Here is a 22,580-nt window from a genome sequence, read left to right on the forward strand (position 1 = left end):
CCTCTGTCCATTGGTTCCTTTTTCCTCCCTGAAACTTTGTCGACTGCTGTTCCCTCTCCCCCTCTCCTTCTCCCTCCCTCTCTCTCTCTCTCTCTCTCTCTTTGAATTCGCGAATCCCCGGATAAACAAAGCGGAACGCCCGGCGCGGAATTACTTTGGACAAGCTAAACGGAATCTATTTTCGCCGGACGACTCGCGAAATTATCCATTGTGAGCCGTTCTCAAAGAGACCGCGCGCTCATTTTCGAGCGGTCCGGCCGTCGCTCTCCTCTCGCCGCTCTCGGAGCGGTGTTCGGATAGCCCGGCGAAAGTTCTCGGATGCCTCTTTGACGCCGATCCGGCACGAAACTGTTCTCAAGTGGCCACTTTTTGGCCCGATATCGGAAGATCGTTCCCACGGATTCATTACTTTATCGCTATTCCCGGCGCAGATCCTGTCCCGGGACTTTCGTCGTCGGCCGATTTCGCATCGTCCGTAGCGGACAAACAAGGAAAGTCGCGCCGTATCGGCGACGATATTTTCATTCTGTCATGTTAATATTTATCGTTTCATTAACTGTATGCTTGCTCGTTATCGTTGCATTATTATGGATCGTGGATTTGATTCATTTGCGACGGGAACTAATGAAATCGAGAGAATAAAGTCAGTATCAGTTATCAAAAATTTATACAACAGATATAAAACACATTTTACTCGCGTGTACTCGTGCATAAATTATCGATTAAAATTATAATGATACGAATCGAACGACTGACAGCAAAAATTGCAGATAAATATATTAACGATACACGTAATATATTCATGTGTATAATGAATTAAATATATATATATATATATATATATATATATATATATATATATATTTATAATATATATTTGTAACATATTCTTTGCATAACATTCCAAAATAATGTCATTAGTATTGTCGCGTGCATTACGTGCACTTATTAACGAAGAACAAACTATAAACGAAACGCAACAGCGATAAGAAAAAACACGAGGAATCTCGATTATCCGGACCAGTCTCGTAGAGTTAACCCTTTTAGTGCCGGGCGAAAAAGAGGTGCTTATGCGAGGATGACCGGCCGAATTTTACGATTTTACTAGGATTTGGTAGAAGGCTCATAAAAACCAAACGAAAAGCAATATTTACATAATTCAAAAAGCAGTGTATCAAGGACAAAATAGAGAATAAAACAGTGACGCTAATTTTTCTCTCGTAATGAAATCAGACTATCTATAACGTATTTATTTACTTATAACGCTACAAGGTGCGGGCCGATGTATCGGCCTCCGATACTAAAAGGGTTAAACGTTCGGATATTGGAATAATTACTCGGTCGGACGACCACTTGACGTTTTTACCGGGTTTTTACGTTTTTACTTACGTTTTAATTAATTTAATTGCGACGCGCCGTTTCAGATTGAATCGTTCATCGCGCGGAATGAATCGGAATAACGAATAAGTCGGACATCGGCAATCCGGACGATCGAATTTCCATCGTTTCAACGACTCGGGGAGGAACGACTATACACTTTTAAGCTACCATCCAACGGTGTAGAGCAGGGGTGTCAAACTCGCGGGCCGAGATGAACATTTTTGCGGCCCAGTCAATATATCCAAAGTAAAAATAAAATAGAAATGTGAATTAGAACTTTTGAAAGTACTCTCGGCCAATAAAATTTCTCCCGAAATAGGGAAGATAGTATCAGAGAAGAGATGTCAAGTATCAATAAACGTAAACAATAATTTAACTTTATATACGTTTATCACAATGTACTAGTCAAAATAAAAATATTTGTTTCTATCAACATTGATTCTTTTTCTGCGGCCCACCTAAAGTTAAGCATTGTTTATTTGGCCCAAGTTAGCTTTTGAGTCTGACACCCCTGGTGCAGAGACAACGAAATTTTGTGTTGCAGCAGCTTGTTTCGCGGAGCGACGAGACGCGCGTCACACGCGTTGACGCACGCCGCCGGTTGCGGAAGAAAACAACGATCGCGCGCCGTGGAAAGGAAACGGAGCCGTTAATTAATGAATTTGTTGAGCAACCGTGCGCCGCGGAACGAAGGCTAGATTAAACTGTCCGGCATTCTGTGATTTATCCGCGGATCCATTCTTTCGTTTCGAAGCAGCCGGCAAACGTATTCGCGGGGGAAAAACGGGAGAAGCTCCTACACGCGGCGGGGCCGGCGCAATTAATTGCGTCTATTTCCGCGGGAGTTACGCGTACTGCCGCCGCTAGATAATTCCCGTCGGTTCCAAGAGTTTAGCGTCCCTTAATCACTGTTTTCATATTTACTTGGAGCGCCGCGCCGTTGATTTAGGTCGGACCCGAGATATTCGCCGAATCCTGACGATTTCCCTGTAAAACCGCCCCCGCGGTATCGACCAGGGTGCGCTGTTCCGGTTAGGAAAATTCGCGGAACTTCGAGAGAGAGCGCGGGCAACATTTCGTATTCCGAAGCAACCGGTCGGATGTCGCGAGGACGACGCCGGCAGCGGCGGCGTCTTACGGCGATCGATACGTTATATTTATCGAATTAATAATGCACACACGGAATTTCGTAGCCGCCGCGTCCCTTTCGCGAAACGTTTGCCCCGATCCGAAGGCCGTAAAGCCAATATTATACTCTTTAATATTTAACGAGACAACGAGCCGCCGATAATATTTGAATATCGCGCGCGGCCGGGCTCGCCGGGGAACGACAACCCGCTCGAATCTTGGCCGGAACGCTCGTTTCGTATCTACACGTTTTATAGAATAATATTGTATTATCATATAATAATATGAATATATATATAAATAATATAATATATAATAAGTAATATAAATATAATACATAAATATATATATATATAAATAATATAAATATACAGGATGTCCCAAAAATGTCACGCAATCCAAAAGTAGGAGATTCCTGAGGTCATTTGAAGCAACTTTTTCCTTAGCGAAAATGCAATCCGCGGCTTCGTTCACGAGTTATTAACGAAAAACAGTGACCAATCAGAGGCGAGATCATTTGGCGCGTGACGGCCGAGTCAATGAGCGGAACTGGGCTCCGTGCACTCGTTGGCTGGGCCGCCGCGCACCAGCCGAGCTCGCCTCTTATTGGCCAGTGTTTTTCATTAATAACTCGTAAACGAAGCCTAGGAGAAAATTTTCGCAAAGGAAAAAGTTGCTTCGAATGACCTCAGGAACCTCCCATTTCCGGATTGCGAGACATTTTCGGGACACCCTGTATAAATAATATAAATATATTATATAATATAATTATATAACATATAATATATTTTTATATAATATCTATTTAGTTCATCCGAAATTATTCGAGGGGTAATCAAATTCCTATTCGCCTTCTGCGACTGTGCAATCGATGCAAATTCTTTTATCTCGCCGAAGGAATTGCGTCACCCAAATGTGCGACGATTGCGAAGAATTTTGCGTCCATAGACGCTTTAATGACAGAAATATCTTTAATATTTTTAAGGAAAAATATTAAATTTGCTCTACTAAATATGTCGTTATTTTTTTCTTTTTCTTTGATTTTATGTGTATGATCGCCGTTGAAGTGTTAACGCGGTCTGTCGACTCAAAAAAAAACTATGAATTTATCGCGAACCGACGAAAAAGAAAATAACGTCTCGAAAGAGAGTTGAAATATAAAAGAGAAAACAGAGGTCGACAGAGATCAAATAACAAACACACAGGAGCGTGACGTAAATTTAGAACAGAATTTATTAGTATGTTAAGCTTCGTTTACGACGTTCGCGAGAAAATCGACTTCGGGGGCTCGCGTTACGCAGACGTTCGTGATCGCGGTAAGTAGAAAGGGCGGCCGATGAACAGACACGTTTGCCGAGACCTGTTCCCACGTCACGCACACCCCGCCGACATTCTTGTTTCGGACCTTCCAGTTCGAACACGACGTACAACGAATAGAACAAATCTTTTCCCGTGCTTCTTTCGCGAACCGTTCGTCGAACAACTCTGTTTGCTTCTTGCTTGCTACGAGAGAATGGAACAGCCTGGATGGAAAACGTATTTTTTCACAGTTTGTTTGTTATTTCAATATAATTTTAGTTAATATCTATAATTTATTTTAGTTAATATTATGATTTATAGTTAATATAACATAATATATTTATAATTAATATAATTATATTTATATTATATTAATATATTTATAGTTAATATTATGATTTATAGTTAATATAACATAATATATTTATAATTAATATAATTATATTTATATTATATTAATATATTTATAGTTAATATAATTATATTTATATTATATTAATATATTTATAGTTAATATACATATTATGATTTTAGTTAATATTAATACATTTTAATATAATTTTAATTAATATTAATAATCTATTTTAATATAATTTTAGTTAATATTGATAGTATAATTTAAATTCTCACATACTGCTCTTTCTCAATTATTTACACACTTTGTTTATTGCGTAGGATCTAGTAAGAAAATATTTCAGAGATTATCTCGTTATATTTCTTAAAAATTTGTCCTCCTAAATACGCTTAATTTTTTTCTGAATTATTTACACGCTTTATTTATCGTTTGCATCTGTCCACAAATCATTTCATCGTAATATTTCCATTTTTCTCCCATAATGTCTTCCACAATGTAAAATAATAATGTAATCCATAATGTAATAAAAATTAACTTAATTTGAGTCTTGCGGCTTGTTTTTATAATTACCGATTCTCAACAACTATAAAAACGAAGCTCGAATAATCGCACCTCCTCTCCCCAAATTGTCCATTTTTCTGCACAATCTGAGCGCCAGTTAGGGAGACATTACTGTGTCTAACGCTGAAATATTTACGAATATACTTGCCGAGGCAGAAGACGATAACGATCCCTCGCGAACGGCGCGACGGCGGTGGCCTAATCGCGCGTCCCCGTTGACGCAGAGTGGAGGGAAAACGTTGCGCACGATTCCGATAAACAATCGGCTACGGAAGAAAAACAACCGGGGAGACACTATTTTCGCGTGCGAATCGGTCGCGTGTTTACGGCGAAACCAGGCGGCGTCTAAACGAGCGTTAAGCAGCCTCGATAAACGATCGACGAGCCGCCGCCGCGCCGATCGACGAAATCGTGTGTACGCGAAACCGTGGCAATCGCGGGGAAACCAGAGACACGCGAACGATCGAACGGAAAGGAAACCGTGACGCAAATTTCCCCACCTAGCGCCGGGCCGCGCCGCGTTGTTATACTCTTGCTCGCCGTGGCTCGCGTTTATGCGATTTCATTAATCGTCCGGGCGGAAAAGACGTGGATGGATGCGCCCGACCGACCGGTTCGCCGAACGAAACGATCATTGAGCAACTCTCGATCACGCGATTGAAAATCCACCCCGACGAAACGAGCTTCTCGCGTTCGCGTTCGCCGGTTTTTAGCGCGCGTTAACGGTCCCGCCGAGAGACCCGGCGTCGTAAAACAGGGAACGCGAAGCCGAAAAGAATCGAACGCGGAGATGTTAGGGTGAAGGTGCCTGATACGAGATGCGCGTGTTTTTTAAAATCGTAATTCCCGATTAGAAATATTTTTGTTAAAAGCAGATGCGCATCTGGAAAGTGAAATCTGTGGGAGAAAGGTGCCTGCGAGATCTGTTTTCTTTTTTAAAATCGTAATTTTTTGTTAGAAATACTTTTACTCGAAGCAGATGCATGTTTAAAATATTTAGGAGAAAGATACCTAATACGAGATCCGTTTTCTTTTATAAAATTGTAATACTCGATTAAAAACACGTTTATTCGAAGCAGACGCGCGTCGAAAAATTAATATTTGTTGGAAAGAAGTGCCTCTAATACGAAATCCGCTTTCTTTTGTGATCGTAGCTTTCGATTAAAAACACTTTTATTCGAAATAGATGCGCGATTAAAAATTAAAATTTGTAAGAGAAAGATGCCGCTAGTACGAGATCCGTTTCCTTTTTTAAAATCGTAACTTTCGTTTAAAAACGCTCCTATTCAAAGCAAATACGCGTCTAAAAATTCAAATATGCATTCTTTCATAATCTACTGGAAAATACAGAAAAATCTAAAAACGTTTCATCGTAATAAAGAAAAAATCTAAAAACGTAGAAATCCACAGATTTGAAAAATGGAATCCTAATAAAACACCCAGTTTGACTTCTCCAAAAAATTGATACGTTCTGTCCACATAAAATTTGTTTCCTCGACCAAATCGGAATGCAATGTTCAAATACTATTCCTAAAAATAACGGCACCATACTCAAGATAATCGCAGTATAATCGAACTCGTTCCTTTCGTTCGAAAAACTTCAAATAAAAATTCTTCGCGTTAGGCGAAACTTCAACCTATTTCCGTTCGAAACGATTCGAAAGAACCGAGATAAAAAGCACGCTCGCGCGAGACGTTACCGAAGCAGAGAAACGACTGCTGGTCGAGAGAAATGATTATAGTACTAATCGCGTTGTTTATGCGCGTCTCTCTGGGCGGCAACGGCGTTGCGTAGGTCAACCACACGTCGGCCGTTGTGTGTAAACCGTGTCAAAATCCAAGCACCCGGCGCTGTTATTAGCAGCCATTAGGTCAATGCATTGTTGGCAGCGGAAGTCTTTCCTCGTTGTGTAACGCGAAACGCGGGAAAGAATATTCTTAGAGGCGACCGAAACCGGGGAACTTTTCTGCTAAGCCTCGGCTGCTCATTTGAATATGAATCATCCGAGGCGGCGGTCGTCATCGATTGCCGCTATTATGCGTCGTACGTCATTTCTGTCGGAAACGCCGGGCGAAAATAAAGATCCATTCAGTTCGCCCGACAATACCAAGCCACGATGATCTCCGCCGGATGAATTATGCGCTTACGGCGACGAAATTACGCGACGATAGGATTTGCGTCAGAATCGACGATAGAACCGCGTTTTCTTGCGCGAGTATTTTGCTTCGAGATTACGACGGCCTTCGTGTAAATTACGAGATATAGTCGCGAGCCATGTGGAATATTGCGCGGATCTATGGACTGGATCAACATTTTCCGATGCAGCTGCGAAAGACGGAAGCCTCGCGATTATTGCGAATGCAGAATGTCTGCAGTTCGTTCGTTGCAAATTGCAGTTTTGTGGCACTGTTTTCTAAACGGCGGTAAAATGGTACTTTCTATTTTGTCTCTATTGTACTGATTTGTGGCAAAAATTAATAGATCGAATGTTAAAACTAAAAGGACGTTAGAATCGTTCAAGGACATTGCTGCATTATTTTCAACTTATTACGATTGTTGAACGAGGAAACACTCTTTCGTCTAATTTGCATTTCTTGCGATTAACTGAAATGATTTTTATTTCGCATAAAGACTCGGGGTATAGTTATAACTTATAGAATAAAGATTGTACTAGTCACTTTTATCGTAATTGCATAAAATCCGCAGTCTAGTTATCGCTTTCTCTTCTAATTGTGTAACAGAAATGATCACATTCTGCCGAAAATTTCGAACAGCGAGATTGTTAAATGATTAACAATATCAAAGCTATCTCGAACACATCGTCAACTTGTGTAATTAACTACTTGAATTTCTTAAGTTTATTGGTACATTAAATAATCACTGTAATCGTGTCGAATTGATGCAACCTTAGAAACAAATAAAATAAAAAGAAAGAGAAAGAGCTCGTCTCGTTAAAATGCTGAAGCAATGAGATAAATAAAATGCGAAGGTTCCAACAAGTTTACTATTATTCGTTACTTTTATCTGCAATTGTTTCGACTGTGAAGAATAAAATTCACATTTCGCTTTCCCAAAATTCGCTCGCAAATTTGACAAACGCGACGCGACAACTAGACTTCGGATCTTTCTGCAAAATAAGATATGTTTCCAACAATCGCAAAGCACAGAAGCGGACCACAAATTTCATTCTCTCTGGAACAACTTTGAGCAAGCTTTGCGAAAATATTTTATAAAATCCACGGTCCAGCGATAACGAACGATCAGCCTAGAATCCGACGTCGCGGCCCGATATCGATAATTACCAGCGCGGAGAAAAAGAGCGTCGCGAATTCGAGTTCCGCTTATCTCCGAGATCAGCAGCCGCTCCAGAAAAATACCGTCGCGTCCCGTATCCGCGAGGCCGTTATTAAAAATCCAGCGCGGCTCCTTTCCCAGTTCTGTTCCGGCGCGAGGCGGGCGGCGGCTCAAAGGAACTTGCGCGTCGCCGCGAGTTTATGGTAAAAATCCCGACGAAGGTAATATAAAAAGAGGAAGCAGCCAGCGCGGCTCGGATTCGTCTTATTCGACGGTTCTTCGGCCTCGCGGTGCGCGCATTCGTCGCGCGAATAGCTTCGCCGCGACGTTTCGTCGAAGCCGGCGAAGCAGCCCGAGCGTAACACAACATCGTATTTTGTACCGAGATTAGAGCCGCGATAGCCGCCGATAATAGGCTTAATCGGCGATAACGAGCGGCCGAGCGTCGATAAAATCCGCCTGGAAGCGTCGCCGTTCCGCGACGCTGATAACGACAATAATCACTTATTATTTCTCGCGCGATCGTTCGGCTTTCGTCCGCCTCGTTCCGGCGCACTCTGCCTGCGCACGTACACCGACGTTTCTAATTTATATTCATCGTAAATAGACCGTGCTTGTTTATGAGAGATAAAACATGCCCCGCTCGTCGTTTACGTGGAAAGAGAGCCGAATGGAAATTGATGCGCCTATTCCCCGTTCGCAATTATCACGCGCGCCTGTATTCTTACAGTTCCCGAATGCTTTCGTGACGTCGTTTCGTACTCGTTCTTGCCTCGGAATGCATCGAATTAACATTAGAATTAACCGAGCTCTTGGCGAGACCGACGTACAATCGTTTCATAAGAACGGCAAGATCGGACTTCGTTAAAATTCGCGCGACTTTTTACGATAATATGTATGCTTCGATGAAGAAGTTTATCTAAACGTTTCCCCTACAAATATTTTTGTAATATCGGAAATTGCGAATGAACGAATCAGAAAGCAGAAAAATAATTTAAAAAGTAGTAGTTTCGGTGTTAAGAATGCCTTAAGGGGCGAATCGAACGCGTCGAATTAACCAGATTGGAAATTCTTACGAAGTAAAAAGATGTTAATTCGTGGACGACGAAGGACGAATTGAAATTTCCGTAAAACGCAATAATCAAATATGAGCACAGAAAATTGTTACAACACTGTCGAGCTTTAATTTAAAATAATATTAGAGAAATAAAATAAAATAAAATATCGAATTAAATGTGATTTAATGACATCGAATCTAGGAAATAATTGACTTGTACCACTTTTGCTTTAAAAAGCTCGATTGTGTGGCTTCGACCAACGCAAAGAACGAACGTAGTTTACAGTGTCTTTGTTCTGGCACACAATTTGCACACTTTGAAGTGTGCCTGCTTCACGTGACTGCATCGTGAGACAGACTTTTTTACTCAAAGAAGCGGACGTGTCTCTTGTTCCGAAAGATCAACAGTCTAACAGAAAGAACGAACACAGCTTTTAATGTCTTTATCCTGGTCCACGATTTGCACAGTTTATAGTCGTTTCTACATAGTGTTCGTCGAAGGAATTACGTTCACAGAATCACGTTTACGTATCAAACGTGTCTCTTATTCCGCTGTTCGGATAATAAAAACAGAACGGCGGATTTTCATGCAGAATAAAAATCGTCCGAATTGTTTGCAAGATACGAAATCTACGCAGACATTTATTTCATTCTCCGATTACTTTGTCGAGTTGAAAGCAACGAAATAGTATTCAAAAATTCCTCAAATATATTCACCGTTTCGCATTCGATTCACTAATGAGCAAAATCCGCGACCTAATAACAACATTAAAAAAGCGATACCCGATAAAGCAATGATTTTCTTAAAATTCATTTCGAAATTCGCCGGTCCCCGATCATCGAAATTGAGCAACGGCGAGAACGAGCCAATCGATCGGCCTCGAAAACAAGCACAATAACAACAGATATAATTTCAATTATTGAAATTCTTTAACCCTTCGCACTCGCGAGCGAAGCGACGCCAAAGCGCCGTTCGAAATTGTTATGCCACGTTGCGAGATCATTTCACCGATCGAATCGATCCGTCCGCGTTTAAAGAACTGTTAAAAAGCGTAAAACCGTTGCGCGACTCGCAAAATTCAATTTTCACATTTATAAAACGCGCCGGGGGTTCTATAAAATGGAAATACCGTCCCGGGCAAAGCAATCTGAAATGTTGCGTGGTCATTTGGCTTCGGGCGCAAAGGGTTAAATATGTTCACCGTTTCGTATTCGATCCGCTAATTTAATAAATGCGCGAATAACAACATAACAAAAAAAAAAAATAAAAGCGACACGGTCTACGAGCATCGAAACAGAGCCACCACGGGACGAGCAACGAACGACCGAATCAGACCTCGCGAACAACGATAACACAACTAATATTACCGTTTCCAAATGACCGGTCTGTTCTCGCAGGTTCGTTAGTCGGTCGGAACAACGAAGAAGACATTGGAAACACTGTTGAAATCGTGGCGCGGCGGTGCCGGCGCGACTAGAACGGGATCGGAAAACATGAGTTTCGCGTTCGCAGGTCGAACGGTGCGTCGCGCGGCCACGCGATAGAACCGCGGCACCGTGTCGCCTCGCTCTCGTCTGCGACGCAGAACGGCCGATGCTTTCGACACGAGATGATGTTTCTCGGGCCAGTGGACGGCCATTTTTAAAAGGAAACCAAGGCTCTTTGGTAGCAGCGCTCTCTGTCACTTACGTAATCCGAAGTTAGCGCGCGGCGCGGCGCGGAAAGGAGGGAGCGAAGAGACGAGCGAAGAGCGATGAGAGCGAGAGAGAGAGGGGAGCGAAGAGACGAGCGAGCGATAGAGAGAGCAAGATAGCAAGAGAGCGAGAGAGCAAGAGAGCGAGCGAGCAAGAGAGCAAGGAAGAGAGAAAGAGAGCGAGCGAGCAATAGAGCGAGCAAGCAAGCGAGAGAGCGAGAGAGCTAGAGAGCGAGCGAGCAAGAGAGTAAGGAAGAGAGCAAGAGAGCGAGCGAGCAAGAGAGCGAGCGAGCAATAGAGCGAGCAAGCAATAGAGCGAGCAAGCAAGAGAAAGAGCAAGCGAGAGAGCGAGAGAGCTAGAGAGCGAGAGAGCAAGAGAGAGAGAGAGAGAGAGAGAGAGAGAGCAAGAGAGCAAGAGAGCGAGCGGACAAGAGAGCAAGAGAGAGCGAGTGGAGCGGAACGCTCGCCGGAACGGAGCGGCAGAGACCGTTTTTCGCGTCAGACCGGATGACGATCGCGAGGACCGTAAAATTTCGCTTCTGCCGGGGCCAGGAGAATTCGGCGGAGCCGGTGACGTCACCGGCGAACGAACGCGTTCACCTGGCGAAAATCGGGACGGGCCGAGGCGTGATAAGCGAAGAAAGGGAAAACCCGGCGTAAACATTCGATTCTATCGCGCTTCCTTCATCCCTCCCTGCTTTCCTCGACGGCCCCGATTGATAGTCCCCGGGTCCCGTTTGATAGTCCCCGGGCACCGAGAACCAGGTCTATCGCGCCGGATTGCCTCATCGCGGCGACGATAAATTTTCGTGGCGAGATTTCGCGCCGCGCGATAACTTCTCGACGGTATTGAAAAATTACCGTCGAGGGTGTCAACAGTTTATCGTCAGAAGTTTCTAGTCTTAATTATTGGTCGCGCAGCTCGATCTGCAACTGCGAGAGAGCTCCCGACCAACTTCTTCGTTTATCGTCGCTACGAAGTGCGCCACGATTTTAGACATTCGACGCGAACCGCGCGCGTTCGAGACAATAATAGCGATTTTTGACGAAGCGCGATTTAAAGTGAAAGATATATTACGGAATGTAGGAGGTCAATTTCTGTTTGGCTCGTGTTTATTGCAATTTTCATGCGATCGATTTTAAAGCTGTATTTTTTATAATGCTATAATGTATTATAAAATTATATTATATTATATATATAATAATATATTATATAATAATTATATTATTATATTAATTTATTATAATAATTATATTATTATATATATTATTAAATTATATTATAAAATATATTATATTTTTTTTAATGCTATATTTTTATAATGCGAACGATTATAAAGCTATGTCTTACAACGCGAACGATTTTGCAACAATTGTAACTTCGTCCATCGACGAGATAACGCTTTGTTACAGTGAGAGAATAATAATGCAGCAGTAAATTAAAAAATTAACTGTATGACTCGTGAAAGACAAAAGAAATGCATGAAATTTAATTTGATCGCGTGAAACCACGATACCAATTTCAATCAATAAATAAACGATTCATTGATTTAACTTAACGATTTATTTTCTCGCAAAGAAAACGAGAACATTTTCTAAAACGTCGAGCCGTAAAAATCAAGCTTCCCAAGAATTTCCGTAGAAAAGATGAAATTTACGAGAAGATGAATAATTCGCGCAAAGATTCGCAGTTCTCGGCGTACTTTTAAAGTTCGAGTGAACATCGAACGCCCGAAACGATCAGAATTTTTGAGTCGACTTGGGTGGCCCGATTAGGAGAAGCTGTCGAAAACTGTAGACGATCCACCGAGACGGCACATCCGACGAGAACACGATGCGTGCGAGAGACTATTAGATCGGCATGATACAAACGACCTAACGGAGGCCATATTTCACCCTCGGTGTTGTAATTCCGCGCGCAGCTTATGCGCATCGATGAAAATTGATTTTATCAAGTGCAGCGTTCGTTACAAAACCATCGACTATAATAGGAATAGTTAGCAACCGTAAACGGGAGATTTATTTGCCGCGTCTAACCTGACGCAAACGCCCCGCTCCCCATTGCCGCTATAAATATTCAATTTGCGCTGTGCACGCGGGACGAACGCGTAATTAATTTTTCTTCTGGCGGATTATTAATGGCGGAACAAAACCGCGGGGCGCGCAGCTACGGGAGAAAAAAATATCGCGGCGCAATCGCGTCGGAATCGCTGTTCGGCACACGCGAGAACCCTTTTATCAGCCGTTTCTGCTCGGGCACCGTTTCCTCCTCGATCGTTGATTTTTCTAAATATTCTGCAACATTAATAGCAACCGGAAATTTCACGGAATCTGAATACGTTCCTTCGACGCGGATAATCACGTAGCAATGGTGAAACGGGCGCGTTCGTTCGCGATGAAACGTTCGACGATAAGTAAATAGAATAAGCAGATAATAAGTTGATAATAAATAGATAATAAATAGACAATAAATAGACAATAAATAGACAATAAATAGACAATAAATAGAACTATGCCGTACGACAGTTTAAACGTCGACGAAAGTATGAAAGTCGGTGAAATAATGGCCAACGTTTGCGCTTTCTATTCTCTTGAATATAAACACGCCTTTAGTTTTCCATTTGCGTTATCATTAGACTGCGTGTCTTTGTGCAAAATAAAACTTTTCCGCGTCGATTGCAAGACACAGAAATGGAATAAAATTGAATCGCCTCTGCCAATAATCCTGTCAACTTGAGGATAATGCAACAAAATCATTCAATTGACAATTCAATTGACTTTCTTATGACTTCGCAATTTTGATATTTTAACTACTCATTTTTGTCATGACTGCATGAAATATTATAACTAACTATTATACCACGGATTTTACGCGTTTATGACAAAGCAGAACAGCTGCGATTTAGCAGCAGCAAATTTCTTTTCAGCAAAGAAATGAAAAGAATTTCAAAATTATTATTTTCGATCCGTTAAAACGGTCGAAGATCGCACGAAAATCCTATTAATTATTACGTAAAAACATCTGACAAGAAAATGAACTACTGCTCGAAATTTCAGTGTTCAAGCTGTAAAAACGAGTCCACGTTTATCCGCCAGACTCTTCTCGATGGACTTTTCAGAGACGGAGATTCCTTTTTCCAAACGAATTATGCAAATAGGTATCGAAGCGGCCGTGTTTTCGTTCGAAATATCGAATCGATGGCCAGGCAGAGCGATAAACATCGAAGCCCGCCGACAAATACACACAGAGAAGTTTCGTCGGCGAGCGCGCGTGCGCGTTCCTGATAAAAATTATCTCGTCAGACGTCGGCGAGCCGCACCGCGCCGTAGAGTACACCTCGGCAACGGAACCGGCCGCCGACGATGACGTATCGCCTTCGCATTGTTTCCGCGTTTCGTGCTCGCCGAGAGAACCCGCGGTTTTTTTCCCCCGATTGTGTTTCTCTCGATGTGGCAACGCGATCGGCGGAGTTCGCGTCGTGTCTCGAAGGCCGTCCGACGTAAATGACCCGTGTCCTCGAGGCCGGAACTGTCCACCGTGGTGAACACGTTCGTCGAAACCGAGGGGAAGCCCGGCGACCGCCACCCTTCCGTCGATACAATAGCACGAACGGCACCCTTTTGTTCCCGGACCTGCGGCAACCGTAATCGCGCGGGCCGATACCTTGGCGCCTTTTCGTACGAAATCACCGAATTTTACGAGTCCGTTCTGCCTTGACTGGATCCGCCGGCTCCGACGAGGGTGAGGGGAAAGCGGGAAGTATCCTTGAGGACTTTGTGTTTGCTCGTAATACAGTTTATGGTTCAATGAGTCGGCGTTTCGATGTTATATTGGCTTTTAAACGTTCCCCGTTGAAATTTCTGTCCGCGAGAGGTCGGCGAAGTGCGGCAGCAACTTTGCACTTCGTCGACGATTTCATCATTTTAACCCTTTGCGCTCGAATGGCGACTCTGAGGCGCCACTAAAAATTGGTGTACCATTTTTCAAAATCTCATTCTAAGAGCATCGGACTTGTTTCTACTTGAAAAGAAACTATTAAAATTGCATTGTACTTGTCAGCAGGCTCAATTTCATGTGCATAAGTCGCAATAAATTATATAAAATAGAACTACAGTAGATCAGAAATCATGTTTTGGATTTCGAATTCGAATAGCTTCGACCGCAAAGGGTTAACACTTAGCCAACCGAACGGGGAGATCTCCCCGTTTTAAATTCGGTCGATTGACGACCGAATGGATGATGAATGAAGAATTAAAAATGATTGCTTAATTTTATTAAGATCTGCAAGAGGTACGAATGCTGAAAAAGTGATCGATGCCATATAAGTTTGCTTCATAATTTTTGTTTAATGGAATGAAATATTTTAATTTTATGACAATTTTTGAGGTTTCTAGCGCGGTCGTGGAAGCGTTAAAGTTGACGGTGGTAAATTTCTTTGTAAAGCAATAAATTATTTCGATCAACGTGGCGCAACGCGCTCGTTCGAAATTATCGAAAGCAGATCGTCCCGAAGATTTATTCCGAAAGCAGTCTTCCGAAGCATTGAAACAAATATTAACAGCGGACATTATTGTTAGATTGTTTTTTTTTTGCTGTTAGCTCCGTCATGAAAGATCCTACGAACAGGCTTCCGGCAAATAAAGCACGAATTGCTCGTTTAAACGTCCCGGCCGTAATCTCGCGAGACGACACGACGGTGCATCTTATCCGATAAAATCGCCGAATTTGACGAGCCTGTTTTACCTCGATTAAAAGTGCGCGGCGACCTTGAAAACGAAGAAACATTCTCGACGACTTCGTGCTCGCTTGCAAAGCAATTCGGAACGTTTAAAAACGCGCCGATGTTGTTTCTACCTTGTTGTCCTCTCTTTTTTTGGAATATTTCATCGAGACTCGGAAATCTGAACGGTGTGTACAAATTAACCGGATCCGAAAAAATAAAAAAAAATGCAACAAGTTAATTCGACGTTCGCCGTGTCGGTGAACGGAGACCGACGTTTGCCGCGCGATTCGAAACGTAATTCGATATATAATCGGGGATTACCTATATTGGATTATTTTCTCTCTTTTGAATACTCAGAAGTTTTTCCTTCTAGCATATAAGTTACAAAACCGAATCGACGCCGAGAGTCTCGCCAGAGTACCATTAGATAAACAATGATTTCATATGTATATAGAACAGAGTGCTCTTTGTCTTTAGGTGACGTTTTTGGTTTCGTCTTTGTGAATAGCCTTCAGTCTCCTGAAGCAATCAGGAGAGTAAAGACGGTCCTTCCTCGTACATCAAATTAATAAACTAAAAGGGATAAGTTTAATTCGCTGCGTTTTACTTTTATTTATCTACCCATTTCCAATAACCTAGATCTTCGAATAGCCGCGTTAACGATTATTAAACAATTATCAGCTCGAAGCTGCGCGCGGAACGGCTCGGACGGTTTCGGTTTAACAATTTCCAGCGGCGGCGGCGGCGATCGCGTGTTCGTGCCTCGAAGAATCGAAAATCAACAACCGAGAGGAGCTGCCTGATAAATTGTTGAACGGCGACTGGAATTTCGTTCGAACGAGCCAAACTGTGCGACACGGGAACCTACACACAGGAACCTGTGTAGAGATTATTCGACGAAAATTATCGAGCTTCTCTCAGAAGCAACAGAGTTATCGGAAAACCTATTAGTAGGCTACGGCCAGTTACGGTGTCAAAGATTAAAGGTAATAAGTAAGCTGACAAAATTAATTGCCGGTATTCCGTACAGCTGCATGCCATTCGAGTTTCATCGTGGACGCGTCGCCGTCGTGCCTCGAATCGTGCGCCAGACGCGGTTCGTTACAGCATCGTTTTAAGTATACGTTCGTTTAAACGATTCTTTTCTTTTTCGTTCGAGTAAAAAAATTACTCGCCGTTTCGACGTTTCGATAAAAGGCGACAGAGAGATAATCGCTTGTTGTTTACGCGGATCTGAATAAATTATTCGGGACAACAAAATTTACTTCCCGTCTGTAAACACACAGTTTCGATTGTTGCTTGTTAATTATCAACTTGGTTGCTTATTGTTATTTACTGTTCGCTCGAGCCGAAGAGTCACGGTCAGGAAAGATTTGGTTTTCAATCGCTCTAATTAGCGATACCATCGAGTTCGCGAGAACAGACGCAAGCTCTTCGATAATAATAATAATAATAATAATAATAATAATAATAATAATAATAATAAATAGAACGATAAACGAAAGAAAAATCGAGAATCCCTTATTGTTCGCTCTTCGCATTTTCAATATTTTATTTACAAAAGAAACGCGCGAAATATGCCGCGGTACGATACGCAACGGACGAAAGAGAAGCGAAACACCGATTTATTATTCGTCCGTCTCTAAAATCCAAATAAAAAGATAACATTTTATTCGTGCAAATAAGAAATAAATTCTTCGCTTCGGAAACAAAGTACTCTCGACGATGTTCCAATAATCGAGCAAAAGATTTCATTGTTATTTCCGAGCGAAACGTTAGTTCGATTCGTAACTTGTTACGTATTAATTGAAACAGAATTTGCCTAACTCTGGTCCGTTATCCATTCGAGCCGACATAAAAATAGCAATCACAACATGTTGTTCGGCGTATGGTCTTATGAGTAAGCACGTGAATCAGCGTTTGGCAGAGCTGCCGGCCACCGAAAGTTCCTATTGCTGTTGCGGCCGAGGAATCTCGTCGTCAACAGTTTCGTCGCCGCCGTCATATCTCTCTTTATCTCTCTCTCTCTCTCTCTGCTCTTCACTTCTCTCACTCTGATTCTTTCGCCGAGGATCCCTCGCCACCCTTATTCCCGTTAGACCGACCCTTAGAGCTTAGGCGGCGCGCCTTCTGCGGCACAGGGCACCCAAAGAAATTCATACGGCCTTGCTGAGACGAGTAACTGTATTCCATAGCACTCGATCAAAATAATGTAATATTTTATTACATTATATTGTGAGATATCTTTGTGTAAAATAAATATTATTAAATATAATAATATAATAATATTATCATTGATACTATAATATTATATAATATTATTGTATTAATGCTATATTAATATTATTATATAATATTATTGTATTATATATTATTTAATTTTATTATTATATATTATATATTATTATGTTATATATTATTATAATATTTATTAAATTTCGTCACAATTCTATATATTTCACATAGTCATTTTTGCCATGAATGCACAAAATCCGCAGTCTAATTTCATTTATTTCATCGACGGGAGAGAGTCTCCGTGTCAAGGTTATTTAATTAATACACAGAATATTATCACGAAATTTAATATCATTCCTCTCTCGAAAAAGAAAAGTCTCGGAAAAATCACGCGTCGCGTGAACAGAGCATCGAGGCGAGGAAAGCGCGGCCAGAACCGCGAGAAACGACACGCCGCTTCCGCGGAAGCAAACGGACGAGAAGAAAGATGGCGGCGCGACGAGAGGATCGCGATATCCACCGGCGTGTTCCGAGAGTTTTTGTTCCGCGGACCACCGCCGATAATTCTCTGGAATCGCCGAGAAGGAGCACTCGAGCGAACGTTCACAGCGTACAGGGGCTCGCGCGAGGCGTTTACGACGCGCGGCCGGCTCCCGGTATTTATACCGAGCGGAATCTAGTTTCGTCCGGCGTCGACGTCGTTCGCGGATCCGCGTAAACACCGTGGCCGAACAACCCGCCTCCAGTGTTACCAGACGCGAATTCCCTAGCCGACCGCGATCGACCATCTCTCCGGATTCCAGCGCGAGCTATTCGAACCCCTCCGCGATCTAATTTCGAGCAGCGAGTCGCCCGAACCAGCAGCGAAACGCGCCAGCAGTATCGGTGCTCGAAATTCCCTAGCTTCTGCATCGCCGGTTCTTTCAGCAACGGCGACCGAAGATCGATCGTTGCTAGTTATTTTCCAGCGGGAACTGGCAATTCGCGTTCGCCGCGTGTCGGGTTTCAACCCTTTGACTGCGATTGATTTTTTCGTCGGGAGAACGGTCGCTATTAGACCGCGGGTTTTGACGCGTTTACGGCGAAACTGGATGCAGGTTGAAATGGGAAGAAGATTGAACGATTTCGGGGAATGTCTGTTGTTTAGATTTATAGATTCTTATCGTAAGAATGTCAATTGTTATGTTTAATCCGTTGACGCAACAATGAAGGAACTTGCTTGGTTTCGATTTGCTCCGATTTTCATGCGGATAAGTTTTATTTTGCATTAAAATCCGCAGTCGAATGATAATAATAATAATAACTGTATTTATCGAAGGAGCCTTTTGTTGCCTAAAATACAAACTTTCAGACGTAAACGCAATTTTATCTGTCTAATAATTTTGATAACAGCAAATTAACACGTCAACGTTCTTAGTTTTTTTGAATCTTGTGAAGTAAAATTTGATTCCGCTTTGGAATCTATTTTAAATCGTATTAACAAGAGGCGGAAAAATATTGTAGTTTTCAAGGACGTCAGTTTTCGATGAAAGTGTTCCACGATGCGATTCGAAAGATTTTTCGAACGAACAACGGCGATTGGAAGAACGAAGGGAATAACGAGAATTTTCTCTGTAACAACGAGAAGACGCACGATTTCGACACACTTAGCTGAACACGCAATGTTTGCGTTTCCTTTTAGCGGCGAGCGAAAAACCGAGACGTCGAATAAAGCGTTCGGAATTCATTTCGAAGCGGGCATCGGTTTTCCTTTCCGCGGGGGCTTGAAATTTCAGCAAATGCAAATTGGCTCGAAAAAGAAGCGGGGAAATCGGCGGAAAAATTTTCTCGGCGAAACACAATGTTCTTCGAAAGCGTTCCCGCTGTTTGAAATTCAAAATCCGCGGAAAAATGATTCGTCGGAATCAAAACCGTCTAGATTCGAGGTCTAGACTCGTCGCAGCTGTTGCCGGTTCGATTTTCCCGCGTTTCCCGGAATCAGACATTAATCTGCGAACACGGAAATCGATCTCGAAATCCTGACGAACGTTCGCGCCGCTTACGGGACGAGCCTAATCAACGTGCGCGGTTCGTTCCACGATGTTCCCGCGAATCCAACGAGCGTCTCCCGATTGAAAAATAAAATCGAACGCGGGTTACACGATATAACTCTTACATCGCGCCTTTCGTAAACCAGTGCGACGCTCGTTCGCAGGTCCCGAAGCTTGTTGATTCGACGAGGATGATTTATAAATTCAGGCTCCCGGCCGGGCGCGCGTCGCTGTATCGTATAGCGATTGAATTAAAATATTCAACACGTGTCTTTTTCAGCGTCGATGACGCATAACCGGGGGAGCCGGCAAGTTATATTAAGTCGTTTATCAACAGAAACTATTCACTCGCGGGAGAAAGTTGAAGTATCCGACACCGCTGTGCGTTGTTTAGTGCTCCATTTGCCCGAGTAAACAAACTTTTCGAAAACTCGTTCGTTCAACCCTGCACACGTGAATGCGACAAGTCCCGGAAAAATCCGGCGACTTTCTCGAATCGGTATAAATAGAACCGCGCCGAAGCGAAATTCGTGGCATTCGACCATTCGAGCGCCGAAAACAAATCTCGCCGACACCTAATTCCATCGAATTTTTAACGCGCCCTCGAAATTTATTTTCGCTACAACGGGACCGAATCGAGAATCTTTAGAACAGAACGATGTTAAAACGACGTCTCCTGTGATCGATTTGTCAACTTTCTAGTTCCGGTTTCATTAACGCGGAATCTGTGTACAAGCGACAAGATTGCGTTTAATGGGACCTCTCGTCATTTTTATCGCGGCGCGTGTTCGAACAGAGAAGCTCGTTTCGATCGCTTTTTGTCGGAGGGTCTTCGTAATTTCGATAATTTTGAAATAAACAACGCGATTAATTAATATATTAATATTGTATTGTAATTGTATTGTATAATAATAGTAATAAATAGTAACAATAATAGTAAATAAAGTAATATTGTATAATATTAATATTGTATTGTGTATTAATATTGCATTAATATTGTATGTATTGTATATATAGTTGCATTGTACATTAATTATATTATTGTATATTAACTATCTGGTCAGCTGTTGCAATCAGTGCGAAAAGCGCGTAGACTATTGCAATTATACCGTGTACGTTCGATTTCGTTCGCAGTTTGTTCAAATACAACACTTTCAAAAAAATATGTAATTTGTTTTCCCGCGTATTTGTTATACGCGGTTCCCTACGATTTTTTACGATGCTAGGAATAATAAGCTGTGTTTCCTTTTTTTTTCTCTTTAACTGGTCGTCCTGACCGATTGGTTTGCAAAATTATGAAAGCGACCGCCCCAAACTAAGGGTCGCCCGCAGGTAGTGCTCGTACCCTCGGGTGACGCACACGAAGAATCCGAGTGTCCCAAGAATTAGCCGTAGCAAACAATAGTCCGGAAAATACCGTTTCTCGGTGGAACATGCATACCATAAAAAAAACGACTGGAAAATGACATTTGGTGGTCATAAAGAAAATACTTGAGTAGAGGACGGAACGGCTTTTAACGAAATTGCTTACTAATGAGGGTTTGGAATTTCGGTTGTTTCGTCCAGGTGTAATTTATAAAGATTCCGTTATACAACGGGACATAATTCAATCAAGAATATCTAAGTATATATCCCTTTCAATCAATTAGCTGTTTTCGGCGAGTACACTCGTCACGAGGAAAACGGAGAAAGAAAAAGGAAAACGATTAGAGGAACGAAGAATTGCTAATCAACGTAGAGCTAAGAATTCGGTGCCGAATATCGACTACAAAAACCTATCACAACAATGGAGCTCATACAATCATTTAGCCATAACTCAACTCATTTAATCAGTCGGCTGTTTTTGTCGAGTATTCGCGTCGTATAAAACCTTGGTACACTAATGTCTTCCTACCTGACGCTCAGAGTGTCCATAAAAGTGAACAATTTAGAAAGGGAAGATGCAATTATTCGAGCCTAACGGTTCATTTTTATTGTTACTAATTGTCAAGAAATATACAAACGAGCTGCAAGGCTCGAGCAATCGTACCTTCCCTTCCCAAATTGTCCATTTTGGTGCGTAATCCGACGGTCAGGTAGAAAGACATTACTGTACCAAGGTTTTATTATAGGACCCTTACACATTGTTACGGTAAGTTTTTGTAGTCGACAATCGGCACCGAATTCTTAGCTCTGCGTTGACTAGAAATCCTTCGTTCCTAATCGTTTTCCTTTTTCCTTTGTATCACAAGCTTTCAAATCTCGGACGAGATTATATTGGCCACACAGTGTAATCGTTTTCCTGATAAAACGAGACAATTTTTCTCTCTCGCATGCTTTCATTTGCTTACGCTCCCACGTTTCGATAACGTTCGCACTTAATAGATTGTGCCTGAAATCTCCACCGCGCGACTGACTCGTTGTTTATTTATTTATCGCATACGTGCCGGAAGTTACCCTCCTCACCGAGGGTAACTTTCAAATCACGAAAAAAAATTCCTTCGAATCACGAAAAAAAATTCCTTCAAATCACGAAGGAAAAAAAAGCAGAAATGTTTAGAACGACTTGGTGCGGAGTTAATCCTTAGGGGACCGAAACTATTTATTTCCAGAGTTTACACACTGCCAAGTGCAGACTGTTCTATAGACGAAGAGAAATTTTTTACTGAAAATTTGTGTATCAAATACAGAGAAGAGATGTTCATTTTTTAAATAAAACTTCGTTGATATATTTTCATCGGAACAATCGTGCCTATTCTTCCAATGTTTCCTGCCAGATTTTACGGTTTTACTGATTTCTGCCGCGTGTATGGCGGCATTGGACCGTTAAGGGTTAAAATAGA

General features: G+C 42.1%; 1 protein-coding gene across 10 annotated transcripts in view; it reads right to left on the minus strand.

Annotated features, from left to right (window-relative positions):
* lilli (AF4/FMR2 family member lilliputian) overlaps positions 1-22,580 on the minus strand; it is a 447,030-nt gene that overhangs the window by 243,068 nt on the left and 181,382 nt on the right. The window contains exon 1 of one of the 10 annotated variants that reach the window (XM_033478330.2): positions 10,444-10,576. The exons of the other annotated variants lie outside the window; for them this stretch is intronic. The gene's annotated coding sequence lies outside the window, so the exon portion shown is untranslated. Of the gene's footprint in view, positions 1-10,443; positions 10,577-22,580 lie in introns of those variants that run through there. 10 annotated transcript variants of the gene reach the window in all.

This window comes from Megalopta genalis, chromosome 3, assembly GCF_051020955.1.
Source record: "Megalopta genalis isolate 19385.01 chromosome 3, iyMegGena1_principal, whole genome shotgun sequence".
In the NCBI taxonomy this organism is placed as follows: Eukaryota; Metazoa; Arthropoda; class Insecta; order Hymenoptera; family Halictidae; genus Megalopta; species Megalopta genalis.